The sequence below is a fragment of the Spea bombifrons genome, chromosome 6 (genome assembly GCF_027358695.1).
Source record: "Spea bombifrons isolate aSpeBom1 chromosome 6, aSpeBom1.2.pri, whole genome shotgun sequence".
NCBI classification, from domain to species: Eukaryota; Metazoa; Chordata; class Amphibia; order Anura; family Pelobatidae; genus Spea; species Spea bombifrons.
In genome coordinates, this window is record NC_071092.1 from 44,837,879 (window position 1) to 44,851,559 (window position 13,681).

Genomic DNA, 13,681 nt, shown 5'->3' on the forward strand with positions numbered 1-13,681 from the left:
CTCTCTAGATAGAAAATACTGCCATTTTTTTTTTTTATTAATTTTATTAACTTATAAATAATTTACCTTATAATTTACTTCCTTTAAGGATTGCACACGTAGGCACTGCGTTAAATATTTAAATTAATAAAGAAACTGAAGGAGTCAAACTATTCATTCTGAAATGGTTAATTTAATATACAATCGCAGGCAGAGAAATGTGAAATTGAATTACTAAGCTCCAGGTGCTGCTATGGCAACATTATTCCCAAAGCCTTATCTGGGTTGCATTTCACGTATCATGTGACGCATCAGAAGGTTGCGGGCTCTTAGCAGGACCGTAGGAAAATTATATCTTATTAATTCTGGAGTATTCAGAAAATGCCAGCTCTTTGTTTCTGTTGAGCTGAGCAGAGGGATAGCATCATAAAACTCGGAAATAATAAAATATCAGCATTTTTTATATATATAATTATGGTTGTTACATTATTGTCTTTTTTAACATCGAATCATTTTTTGTTTGACGTCATCATTTCGATTTAACAGCTAATATCGTATTTTTATTTTATTATTTTATTTAATTTAGCAGTAGCGGGGGAGTAACTAGTATGATTTCAAACATAGACTTAATTTTCCCAAAATAAGGATTTCTACTCATTCAACACCAAGCTTCGGAGGGGCAGGAGGACCCTTTCTTAGCAAATTATTCTCTTTATCACATGTTTTATTTTAAACAGTCCTGTGCTGGGATAAGGACGGATTTGTAAAACTGGGTGCTTTTATTTTTTTTCTATGGTTACAAAGTGTTTTGAAACCTGTGTTTTCATCTGAATATTTTTTGTTAACATCGTTACCGCTCATTTGATTAATATTATTGCGTAATGCCCGTCCTGTGATAATAAAAATGGTGAGTACTGTGTTTTTACATTTCTTTGGTTTATTGGGTAACCCAAACTGATCTTTAAAGCGCGTTGACCGCAGGGCAGAACCCTGTCGAGCCCCAAGAACTACGTATTATGTATTGAGATATTCTGTAGATTTCATGTAGAGCATTATGTTCGGCAGGAATGCATCTGTAACCCGTACGGCTACGTACATGGACGGTTTTGTTATGATGTCATATGAAGTAAGAATGATGTCATTTTTAACTGGCAACATTTTCCAGAGCATTATTTTGTTTGAAAACAAACACACTCTGATTAAAAATAATCCCATCCCTTCATTCGGTATTTGGTTCTTCATTCCTACTTTTTAACCTGTTATTGAACCATTCCTTCAGGGTAATCCATGCATGTCTAAAGCCTGTTCTCAAGGGCATTAGGGCAACTCCGAAGCCTCTTCTTTGGGACACCCTGCTAGGGGTTCTCTTGGAAATTGCTTAATCCATGGTTTTATACTCATTAATAAACCACCTCCTGTGTTCACAGTGTATGAATTAAATTAGCGTATGAATTAAACCGAACACGTTTTCAGTTTATGATGGATCCACCCTAATATTGGGAATCTGGGCTGGCTGATGTTCCTCGGAAACAAAGACTATGGACACCTTCCCTTGCTTTCTAAAAGGTGGAAGCTGCTTGATCCATGGTCCTATACTCGTTAATAAACTACCTCATGCGTTCACAGCGTATGAATGAAATTAGTTTGTACAGAAGGACAGTCAGAACCGAACACATTTTTGGTTTATGATGGATCCACCATAATATTAGGAATCTGGGCTGCCTGATGTTCCTCGGAAACAAAGACTATGGACACCTTCCCACACCTTCTTAAAAGTACAAAGCTTTAGGGAAAGCTTTACAAAAAGTGTTTGTCGGCGGAGACTACGCGGAAGGAAGAAGAATTTCTGGTTCAGATCTTCAGCTGAAACTTCTGAAGGAGATGTCAGGAATCCGTTGAAACCACCCTAATTATCTATTGTTAAAATACTTTATGGCTGCGGCGTGATGTCACGTGATGTTACGCTGCAGTAAACATTGTAGTAAAACTACACAATAGCGAAAAAGGTCGAATAAAGAAAAAGGTCATCGTTTTTCAGGATGCTTCTGAGGGGCAAAGTTGTCTAGATTTTGTCTTCTTCACGGGCTTTCTGTTGCATTAAATCTCAGATACTTTGTTACATGTGAAAGAGATGTAAGTTTTAGAACTCCGGCGATTCCACGGATCTGCAGCTTGAAAGCGTCTTTTTTCACAGATATTCCCCGTTAAAACCTCTGGCAGCGCTGGCAGCCTTTGGCAGACCTTCCAGCACGCGAGGCCAGGCTAAGAAGCGCCACGGTTTAAAGATTAACGCTCGGCAGGGCTTTCCCGTCCAAGTTCAGCAGGTGTTTCGCGTCTGTCCCGGTTTCGTCTGAGGGTTAGAAGTTCACGCGCACTATCCCCGTCCGGGACCGGTTTTCCACACCCAGTGGAACTGGCAGAAAAAGCATTACCTGCGGCCGTATCGAGCTGGGCGTGGGGGGGGGAGACGAGGGCGTTACGGGAACCTGGCATGCAGGTTAAATTCTTAGCGCAGGCTGAATGGCCGTACGGAACACTCCCTCGCGTGCGAACACCAAAGAGGTTTCTCCTTTTCTGAATGAATATGCGTAGCGGCGGCTGAGTCACGCTCCTCCAACAGAAAAGGCAAATATTTATGGAAAAGTCGAAATTATCGCGAGCCGCTGCCAAACCAGTGGAGGGAGCGATCGTTAAACAATCTCTTCTTTTTTTTTTCTCCGCCACGTTCGTTCTGAGCTCATCTCGGTGGGGCGCAGACCCCTTTCTCACATCAAACCCCTTTATTACACTGAATTCTATAGCCGTACAAACCGGGGGCAGACTGGGGTTTTTTGAGTGTTTGGGATGGAAATTCACGGATTTTCCCGGTTTGGCAACTTCTGGACGACAGCATGCAACAAAAAAAAAAAGGAGAGAAGAGAAGGATCATGGAAGTAATTAGTCATGGGGGAGTGCCGCTTATACTGGATATTGCTGCCCGCTCGGCAGTAAGATAAAGTCTTTTGTTGTTTTTATCCAGAATAATGAGTTAAAGAAGAAAACAAACATAAATAATTTTAATCAACCTTCTGATCATTGGAATTACCTTCTATAACTAAAAATAATTAATAAATAAAGGGGGGGTCCCATTTAAAAGCATAAGGGGGGCCGGGTATGTTCAGTAATGAGGATCGTACGTCTTTAATCTGTGAAGAAAAAGTTTCAAGTGACCTGAAAGACTTGTTCTGCGGTTAAGAACTTCCACGCCCTCGCCCTTTCCTTTCATTGCCGCTCTCACCCTTTCACGGCGCTTTATGGCAGCGGCACAAACGCATCGCCGGATTCCAAAAATCTTCCTCCCCGAAACAAGCCAAATACTCGCGGGGTTAAATATTTTTTTTATAAAGAGCAATGTGTCCAGCTTACAGGAATATAGAAAAAAATGCACCGTGCAGAGCTGAATGACATCATTTGTACCCTGCATGGGGCAGTCCAGTGAAAGGGCCGATCTGGACACCCAATTCCTGGAATAGACGCCATGCTCTGTACATATAAAATATACAGTAATGCATAAGCCAACGGTGCGACAGAAATCATTTCTCCCCTAGGATGCACCTATTTGAGGCACCTGCATTCAAGCAGGGATATCAACCACAACACAGTAATTGGGGGCTCCGGTATCATCGAATCATGTGTACAATAGGAAGACTTTGTCGCCCTGAAATTTCACCCCTTCACACCCAGATTGGAGCAAACCCCCCGAGACCCCGAGAGTGAGTTTCAATGGCGGAAAACCTTTACTGAGATTCCCTGCTGTTTCTATACACATTATCGGGGCTTTTAGGGCAGTAGAACTCTGCGATCCCCTCATACCCAGCAAACATTCTGACCTCCTAGAAGAAAAGGGACTGCCCCTCGTGAACCGGGACAGTTGGAAAGTATGAGATATGCCCCCGTGCTGCCCTTTCCACTATGGGGGGGGGGCAATACTACAAAATCCCTCCGTTTCAGGCATGTTACGGGATGCAGACGTTTCTTGACTCGCGGGTTACGATAACATCGTAGCCGCTGATTGGCTGCCAGCTGTGTTGCTCCATAACAGGAAGTAAAGAGTTACTTTCCCCCAATTTCCAAATAACCGGAGGCGGCAAATAACGGGACTTTGCATACTGAGGCACCCGGAAATACACGCGTGTGCAAAGAAACGGGCTTTCTTCCAAAAATCACATTATTGTTCTAACATTAAACGAGTTTTACCGTCTTTTGGTTCTGCGGAACCCCTAAAGCATACCTGCTAGTTGTACCGTTTTTCATGGGACAGTCCTGATTTTTGGAGCGGATTGGGCTCCTCGGAGAGATCCACGGATTTGCTGCAGCTTTTACTGAAGTCCCTGCGTTTGCTTGACATGTCCCCCCAACAAAGGTGTCCTGATTTGGACCCCTGAGATTTTGGGTGGGGGTTTATTTAGATAGGAAAGCCTTACATGGAAATAACATATGGGGTATACCTCCAAAGTGTCCCTGTTCAGTAGGGCAAGTCCCTCTGTATGCCCACCTCCCATGATGCCCCTTTTTTTCGAGGAGCTCGGAATGTTTGCTGGGTATGAGGGGATCGCAGGGTTCTACAGCCCTAAACGCCCCAATAATGTGTATAGAAAACCCAAAAAATCTTTTTTTGCCCTTAAATATTGCAGTTTTGCCAAAAATGAAAGCTCCAGCCATCTGCATATCACGGTCGCCCGTTTCTCCTGCTGTAAAGACTCAAACCTTAATCAGTCGCTGGTCTCGTCTTAGATTCAGGAGCCGTATGCCGATCCCATGCATGTTTAAATCCCCTCGCTGTATTACCCTCTACCACCTCTGCTGGGAGGCTGAGAGAAGCTGAGAGTCTTCTACAAATTTGGTTATTTTATTATCTGGTAAAAAGAAAAAAAAACGCCGGCATATTTTTTTATCGTAACGAACGGCTGCGGAATGTGAAGCTGGACAAGAATTCCGTCTCCTGAGACGCTCCGCAGCCTCCAGCCAGCGAGTCTCCCGTTACGGGCATAAAATGTATTTTATTTTTGTCGTTCACCTGGATTATTCCCGACCTTCGCATCCCAACATGGGAAGAGCCGCCATTTGTATCTCCTCTGGTCTTTGTCAGCGAGATATCGCTATTCTCATTGTCCCAGAGGCATTTTCCTTCTCCTGATTGAAGCGACTCGGTAAGCTCCCCGTCTCCTGCGCTCATCGCTCAACGCGGACTTAAAACCACAGAGGTCTCTTTTTTTATAGTCCTTGTGTGGGAAGTGTCTTTAACAGATGAAAACTTAAGTCTCCTTTTCAGAGATCATCGGTTATGCTGTCAAAAGAAATATTAAGATCTACGACGGCGCATTAGGCTGGAATTATCTTGTGATCCGCGGTAATATTTAGGAGACGTCGTGATATATTGTGACATCACCTTGTGTTCTCCCCGGGGGTTAAAGGTCACATCTGTAAGTGAATCTTACACATACTCTGGGAATTAGTCTGTCTTCCCATAAACCTCCCAAACGTCGCATTCATCAACGCAGGTTTCTCGGGATCTAACGTGAAATCCGGCTTTTCAAGAGATTACTGACATCATAATTCATCCCGATCTACAGCGCGGTGAGGTGCGCCCGGCAAGGGTTTCAACGCACCTGAAGGCAGCAACTCCTGTGATCCCCATCTCATCCCTTCTTCAATAACATAAATATATATATATATATATATATATATATATATATATATATATATATACAAGATATTCACTACTGTTCAAAAGTTTGGGGTCACTTAGAAACGTCCTTGTTTTTGAAAGAAAAGCACATTTTGTCCATTAAAATAACATGAAATGGATCAGAAATCCAGCGCAGATGGGGTTAATGCTGTAAATGACTATTGTAGCTGAAATCGGTTGATTTTTTAAAGGATTCTCTTCATAGGCGTACAGAGGCCCTTTATCACTCCCATCACTCCTGTGTTCCAATGGCCCTTTATCACTCCCATCACTCCTTTATCACTCCCATCACTCCTGGGTTCCAATGGCCCTTTATCACTCCCATCACTCCTTTATCACTCCCATCACTCCTGTGTTTCAATGGCCCTTTATCACTCCCATCACTCCTGTGTTCCAATGGCCCTTTATCACTCCCATCACTCCTGTGTTCCAATGGCCCTTTATCACTCCCATCACTCCTGTGTTCCAATGGCCCTTTATCACTCCCATCACTCCTTTATCACTCCCATCACTCCTGGGTTCCAATGGCCCTTTATCACTCCCATCACTCCTTTATCACTCCCGTCACTCCTGTGTTCCAATGGCACGCTGTGTTCGCTGATCCAAGTTTAAGTTTAGAAGGCTAATTAATGGTTAGAAAACCCTTTCGCAATTATGTTACAGCCAGATATTCCCTTGTTTTCCATGATAACAGCTCGTTGACCCCAAACTTTTGATCAGTAGCATTCATATAAATATATATAAAACTAAATATAAAGTCTAAAACTGTAAACATGGTTTACCGTTTATATCTTAATTATACTATTAAAGCACTTACAGAAATATTTTATCATATTTTGGGTAATTTTTTTTTTAAATGTGTCGATGGCACTGCTTTATGTGCGGAAGGAGTCTTCAAAGCCCAAGAAGAGAGATTTTTTTTCTTAAATATTTGGAAAAAAGTAAACATATTTTAAAGATAAAGATTTCAGTCAAATATGTAAAAGTAATTTCTTAAAAAAAAATTTTTGGTGCCAATCCTAGGGAGAAGCTGCAGCTCCCCTGTTCCTCTGTAGTCTGATGATTCTCGCCACTGATTGGCTGCTTAGCTGATAGAGACCCCCACTGAGCGATGTTCACCTACCCAGCACTGGAGCTGACCAATGGTAAGTATATCGCAGCCATGGAGAACAGCTGGGGGTGGGGAAAGGGGCAAATGAGAGAGAGGATGATGGGAATCGTAGTTTCCCCAACAAGTGGAAATGCTGATTAGCCCTGCCCTGTACAACCTGGAGTAACTGGCCCTGAAACTCAGTTTAACCCCGAGCGTTCCCAGGTATGTTAATGAGCGGTGACTAATCTATTGAGGATAACCCTGCCTTCCTGCCAAGTACCCCGGGGTGCTGAGTGCAAACATGCGCGGTATCCTCCCTGCGATGAGCGAGATCGCGTTGCACTCTGAAACCTCCATTCATTAGCCAGACCCTGGGAAGAAAAACCTTTTGGGGTTAGACGGTGTCACGGAAACAAGGTGAGTTAATGGGGGCCAAACTGGGACGTGAACAGTGCGAGCCCCCAGGACCGCGGTGACTCCCGCCTGGCCCCCCGTTATTTTGTGTTCCCTGTTCTTGCATAAAATAATAATGGCTATTGGATCATTTCTAAAATACGGCAAAACCTTCCAGACATCAACCGAGAAAACTGTCGCTTTTTCCATAGAAATCACCATCCTTTGGAATGATCCATTTATTTGTAATAATACCGTATTCAGGGCGATACCGTCATCATCCATTAACAGTACACCGGTGCTTGTGTGCCGAGCTTGGCTGAGGTTCGAGAGCGTTCTCTTTTAATGTTTCCTCCTCTTTGGGAACTCGCCTTGTGTCCACAAATGCAAAAAAAAAAACCCACGGAAACTGAAAAATAGTAATTTGCATATGGGGGCCCAATGATGTCACAAACAGATGCGCTGCACACATTTCTTGCATTTCTATTTGGGGGGAGGGGCGTTTTATGAGATTCTGTTTTTGTGACTCGGGAGACCTGACTGGTGACCTTGGAGATATAGCCGGGGCAGGTGGATTCAGACCCCCCCTAAACCCTGGCGATAAACACGCGTCCTTACAGCTCATAGCCTTGGGTTATGAGGTCATAACGTGACATGCTGGGTCTCTGCTATATGTTCCAACCAGCAGCGACCAGTCACACTAGACGGGCCAGAAGCTTACCCGCTCTCTTTGTGCTGATGCTCTCCTATTTAAGTTCTGTGTTTACGAGCAATGGAGGCTCCGCTGCAAGAAGGGCTGAGCCGTCCCTGCATAATGTATAGTTCATGCGGGGAGATTAGGTTCATCATCTCACCGCCGCTCACCCTCACACTCACGGCTGAAAGGCTCGTTATTCCTCTGGGTTTTTGTTTGTAACGTTTTATCCGGATCTCGTCGGATTATTTCATTTATTTAGACATAAAGCAGCGATAATTACGGATTATTCTAGAAGAGGAGAAAGAGGGAAATGATGCGGAGATCATCCAATGAACAGAAAGCTGGTCGGCGACAAAGAGCCGTCTGTAGAACGTTTCATTCCTGGCTGGAACTTTGTATTCCCGATGGATATATTCTCAATAAGCCAATGAACTCCCCGGTAATTGTGCTAAAGGGGGGTGTCTTGTATCTCGATGCGGCCCAATTTCTACCCCTCGGCGAATCGGGACATGGGGGCGGAGCTTGGGAGGTAGAGTGTCACTCAAACTGGCAGCGCTACTGTGCATGTGCACGATTCTGCACGTGTGCAGTATGTACCCTCCGTCGGTACTGTGAAATCTGGCCTGAGCTCGGTGGGACAGCGGGATGGAGTGACAAAATCAGGACAGTTGGGAGACCAGGGTCTAACACTAGAGAGTCAGAGTCTTAGATGGAATGATAGTAAGTTTTACTTTACTGAGAGTGTGGTAGATCCATGGAACATCCCCCTAGCAGAAGTGGTAGAGGGTAATACAGTGAGGGTATTAAACATGCATGGGATAGACATACGGCTCCTGAATCGAAGACGAGACCAACGACTGATTAAGGTTTGATTCTTTACAGCAGGAGAAATGGGCGACTAGACGGGGGCCGGATGGGGCCGATTTGCCAGCAGATTCTATGTTTCTATCTCTTTACATAAAGCTTTTATTAAACAGAAAAGATAACAGAACACAGCAGAGACCCGGCTGGGGTCGAAGGGTTTGAACGTCACAGAGGATATTCCTTTCACCCCTATATATATATATATTACACACGCAGTATATACTCCTTTCCGCCATCACTGGGATTGCTGATCCCGCGCTCCGGCGATGGATTGCTGTTCATTCGCAGTTGATTTTGAAGTTATTTGGATCGTCCATTATTAAAAACGCTAAGTTTTAGGATCAGCGCGTTGGGAAAGTTCCCAGATACCCGAACGATGCGAAGTAATAAAGGAGCCGTATAAATGAGATGCTGCGGCGCTGCAGGCTACGCGGTGATGGATGGAGTTACGGGATGAGGTTAGCTTCTTGAGGTCAGGTGAAACATCCAGGGAAAGGGGACGGAGGTGTCCGGGGATTTGTCTGCCAGGGATCAGGTTTACGGAGCAGAAGATAGGAATGTTAAGCACCATGTAAGGGTACGGCTGTCAAGCACCGACACGGAGGGGGTCTGACATCAGACGAGAGAATTATTAATAATTGACGAGGAGAACATGATACCCACGGAGTGGAAATGATCCTCGGGGCCACCTGCAGATGGCGATTTTATTCTAAAGCCGTGAAAAATGTTCATTAGCGCATTAAGATTTATTCACAAAAAACCCCTTTCGGCCCCGTCTAGTCACCCGTTTTCTTGCTTTTCCTTAACCAATTGTTGGTCTTGTCTTAGATTCAGGAGCCGTATGCCTACCCCATGCATGTTTAAATACCCTCACTGTATAAGTCTCTACCGCCTCTACTGAGAGACTGTTCCACTTATCTACTACCTTCGGAGTAAACAAAAAACATCTAAGCCTCATAACGCAGTTGGCTTTACTGATCCCAGTCTCTCTGCCAACCAAGTGGCATTTTATGTTCAAACCCTTCTTTGTGCTGCCTCCTGGCTTCGGTCAATCAGCAGGAATGTTTCTTTAAGTCATGTGCCATTTCTTTTTTATGTTGGACCCTCTCCCCTCCTGCGCCATCTTCCCGCATGTCTCTCCCCTCCTGCGCCATCTTCCCGCATGTCTCTCCCCTCCTGCGCCATCTTCCCGCATGTCTCTCCCCTCTGTACCCTTTTCTTGACATGCTCTTCTTTCTCCTGTGACCTCATTATGTGACTCTCTCCCACACCTTCTTCCTGCCATTCTCCCCTTTACCCTGTCCCCTCTCCCCATTCTCACCTGTGTCCTATGTATACCACTTTCTATACCCCATTCCTGCCACTCTCTCCCCTATCCTGAACTCACTCTCTCCCTCCTCTCCCATTCTCTTCTCTCCCTCTCCCATTCTCTCCTCTCCCTCTCCCATTCTATAATTTCTCTTGTGCCCTATTCTTGTCATTCTCTCCTCTCTCCTATGGCTTTTCTCTCCCATTCTCTTCTTTCTCCTGTGCCCTCTTTATGCCATTCTCTCTTATCCCTCTCCCTGCCCTTCTCTCCCCTATCCTGGCCTCACTCTCCCCCATTCTCTTCTCTTGTGCCCTCTTTCTCTTTCCAGTTCTATCATTTCTCCTGAACCCTATTCTCGTCACTCTCTCCACTATCCTACGTCCTCTCCCTCCCGTTCTCTTCTTTCTCCTTCCCTTCCTGACATTCTCTCCGCTATTCTGAGCCTTCTCTCTCTCTCCCATTCTTTGCTTCTCATGCGCCCTCCTTCTGCCATTCTCTCCTTCTGCCCTTCTCTCCCTTATCCTCTATTCACCCAACTGTCCACCTCTCCATCTTTCCTTAGCTCTCTACCCCCCACTTGTCCACTCTGCCAAAGCCCTTCTTCTTACCCCCTTCCTGCTTTCTGCCCCCCAGCATTCCCATATTCCAACTGGAAGGATATTTCACTAAAAATGTTGGTTTTATTACATTTTTGTTTGAAAACATTGTATTTTCATCACTAAATTATAGTAAGATTTGTTAATATTTTTTTATTTGTAAACATTCTTTTTATATTTGTAAACATTCTTTTTTATTTGTAAACATTCTTTTTTGTAAACATTCTTTTATATTGGTAAACATTCTTTTTTGTAAACATTCTTTTTTATTTGTAAAAATCCTTTTGTGCAACAAACATAAGAAGTGCAAATATCTGTAAAATTCAGGTGGATAAAACGCAAAATCTGAAAGGATCTAATATGGAAAATCTAAGCTTTGCTGGACAGAATTCAAGATCTTCTTTCCTCTTTCATCTGGAAAAGTGGCGGAGAGAAGTTTAGAGATCCCCCCCCCCTTGTATCTTAATGTTAAATGTGAGAGGCAGGGGATGCTGTGAGGCTACTTTAGAAAGAGTAGAGACAGGGAGGGATCCCCCAAGGGGGGTGGGAGCAGTTTCTTGCAGCTCAGCATAGGATAGGATCAGCACAAGTCTTTCTATCCCAGAGCATGCCATGGGGTGGATCAGAGAAGCAGGAATCTGCTTTCAAGAGAAGGCAAGCAATCAAGGTGAGTGCAGAGGCTTGTGAGAGAGACTGTCAGGTGGGGAGGAATAAATCCAGCAGCATGGGGCAGATGGGCATACGCAGAGGAGACAGGAATACAGCTTAGGCTCGGCACCCAAGTGGAAAAGGAGCAGAAGGAATTCATTTCAAGGATGGAGTCCCCTTCGGCACTTAGGATCTGTCTGAAACAAGCCATGAAAATGGAGATTTGGAGGTAACTGTAACCAAACTGCCACCCAGGGGGCAGAAAACCTGTTTTTGCCCTAATTCTGCCCGCTTTCTGTGTTCTTATTCTATGTTTTCTGCTTAATCCATTTCTTGCCGCTGTTGATAAGTATCCGTTTTACGTGAAGGTTTGCGAGGCTTAAGTTGAACCTTATGGTAATAATACAGCATTTTGGGGGCTTTATGTACCCCCCTCCCCCGTCAGCACCCCCATTGCTATTATATATTTATATTATTTAATCCTGACCTGATCAGAATGCATTCTCACCCCCGAGGGTGCGCTTATATTTAATGCCCTCCCTCATATAATACAGAAGGTTTTGCCTGTTGATTGTAACAAAAATGTAACGCCAGTTGTAGCGAGTGTTTAACGACGAGGTCCTGACCGAAGACCTTGGCAGAGGAGCTTACAGTCTTCCAGTGCCTCGGAATGCACGGTCTGGACGCCCCGCTCCGTGTTCGTGGCGGTGAAACGTTACGGAATCCCGTCTACGGGGAATCTGGAATGTTCAGACACACAGTTAACCCTATACAGTCAGGAATATAAGACGGAAAGGGGTTAATAGCTTTGCTTGCCGGAGGGGCTGCCGCCTTGTGCTTGCGCTCGGCGTGTGCACAGTCCCAGATTACTGTCAATATTGACTTTCTGCTTTATTAGCTCAGCGGTGCAGATGCTTCCAGCGCTTTATCGGCTTTGGGGGGGGGGGTTAAAAGGGAACCCGTCGATGGATTTATCCATTAACCCTTTCAGGCCTGCGATTTGTCTTTTTTTTTCTTATCCTTTACATTGGACGGCCGCGTAATAATAACTTGACCTCATAAGGACTCGATATGGGGGCCAGTACTGCAAAAAAAAGTCAAATGAATGCATGTTCTGCTGGGAGGCTGTTCCACTCATCCACCACCCTCTCAGTAAAGTATGCAATTGTTTTTTCATTGTATGAGAAAAGATAATTGAGGACGTCCGTGGCGCTGGGCTTGTAGAGCGTTTCAGCGACACGTTGTATCTAATAATCCGCTCTGTAAGGGGCTCCGCTGCAGACGTGTTTTCGAGGCTCGTGTGTTTGGCACCTGGGGGGTGTTTTTATAGAGAGAGCGTTTATGGCAGCCGTGTGTGTAACACGCGTCGTGCAAAACAACATGTTTGTAGTAAAAGGGATGGAGCGAAACGCGTGGGATTTACAGCGGCGTAAAACGAGAAAGGGCAGTAAGTCATCTTCCAAACCGGGCTAGTTACCCTCAGCCGGCCAGTACTCGCAGGGTAAAAGGGGCATTTACTAAGGGTCCTCTCTGTTACACATATAGAGACCACTCGCTCCTCCAGCGATTAAACGCGTGTTTCTACATGTGACATTGAAGGCGCGTTCCTCTCTATGGGCCATGTAGTAAAGCAGCTGCTTTTGGGTTGATGTCCATGATGGGAGTTGTAGTCCAAAAGCAGCAGAGAATGCAGTTTAGTGATCGCAGCCCCGGGAAAAAGTTCAAACAGTTGGCTGCATGCGCGGCGCGGTGCCGCATCACGTCCACTGCATGCAGGAGATGAGGGGGGCGACGTCTTATACGAAATGCTTTAGGGAAATGACCTCAGGGCCGGTATAGCTGGGCTCGCCGGCCCGGATCTCTCTGATTATTTGTATTCAATGGTCGGTTTTGAACGCTCCGGGATTATTATTGCAGCCAGACTTACCGAGTCTAAACACGCTTCTTAAAGACGCGAGCCAATGAAAAGGTGTTTACAGCCCAAAATAACCAACGCGCATATCAGAAAACCCGCTTCACTCGTATCCCGTGGGAGCAGCCGCTTCCTGATCTCAGGATCTGCGCCATTATTCCTCCCCATTAGGTTATCTCTCTCTGACTGTTAAGTTGCTGATTGTTGTTGATTGGTTCACGCAGCCTTTGTTAAGGTTGGAAGGAGAGGAGATGAGAATGAATGCCGCAGCGTGAAATTAGAGCGTGGCAGTAGTGTCCCCCACCATCCCCGGGGGCCAGGCACGCGCGCATGTTTTCTCTCGTCATGCATTTGCTTCCTGAGCCGTCTGGCTGACGCTAGCTGTTCAGCCGTTAACTTTCTTTGTCAGTTTATCTCAGGATGTTGTATTATTTACATTATTCTTTTGATAAAATGATGTCG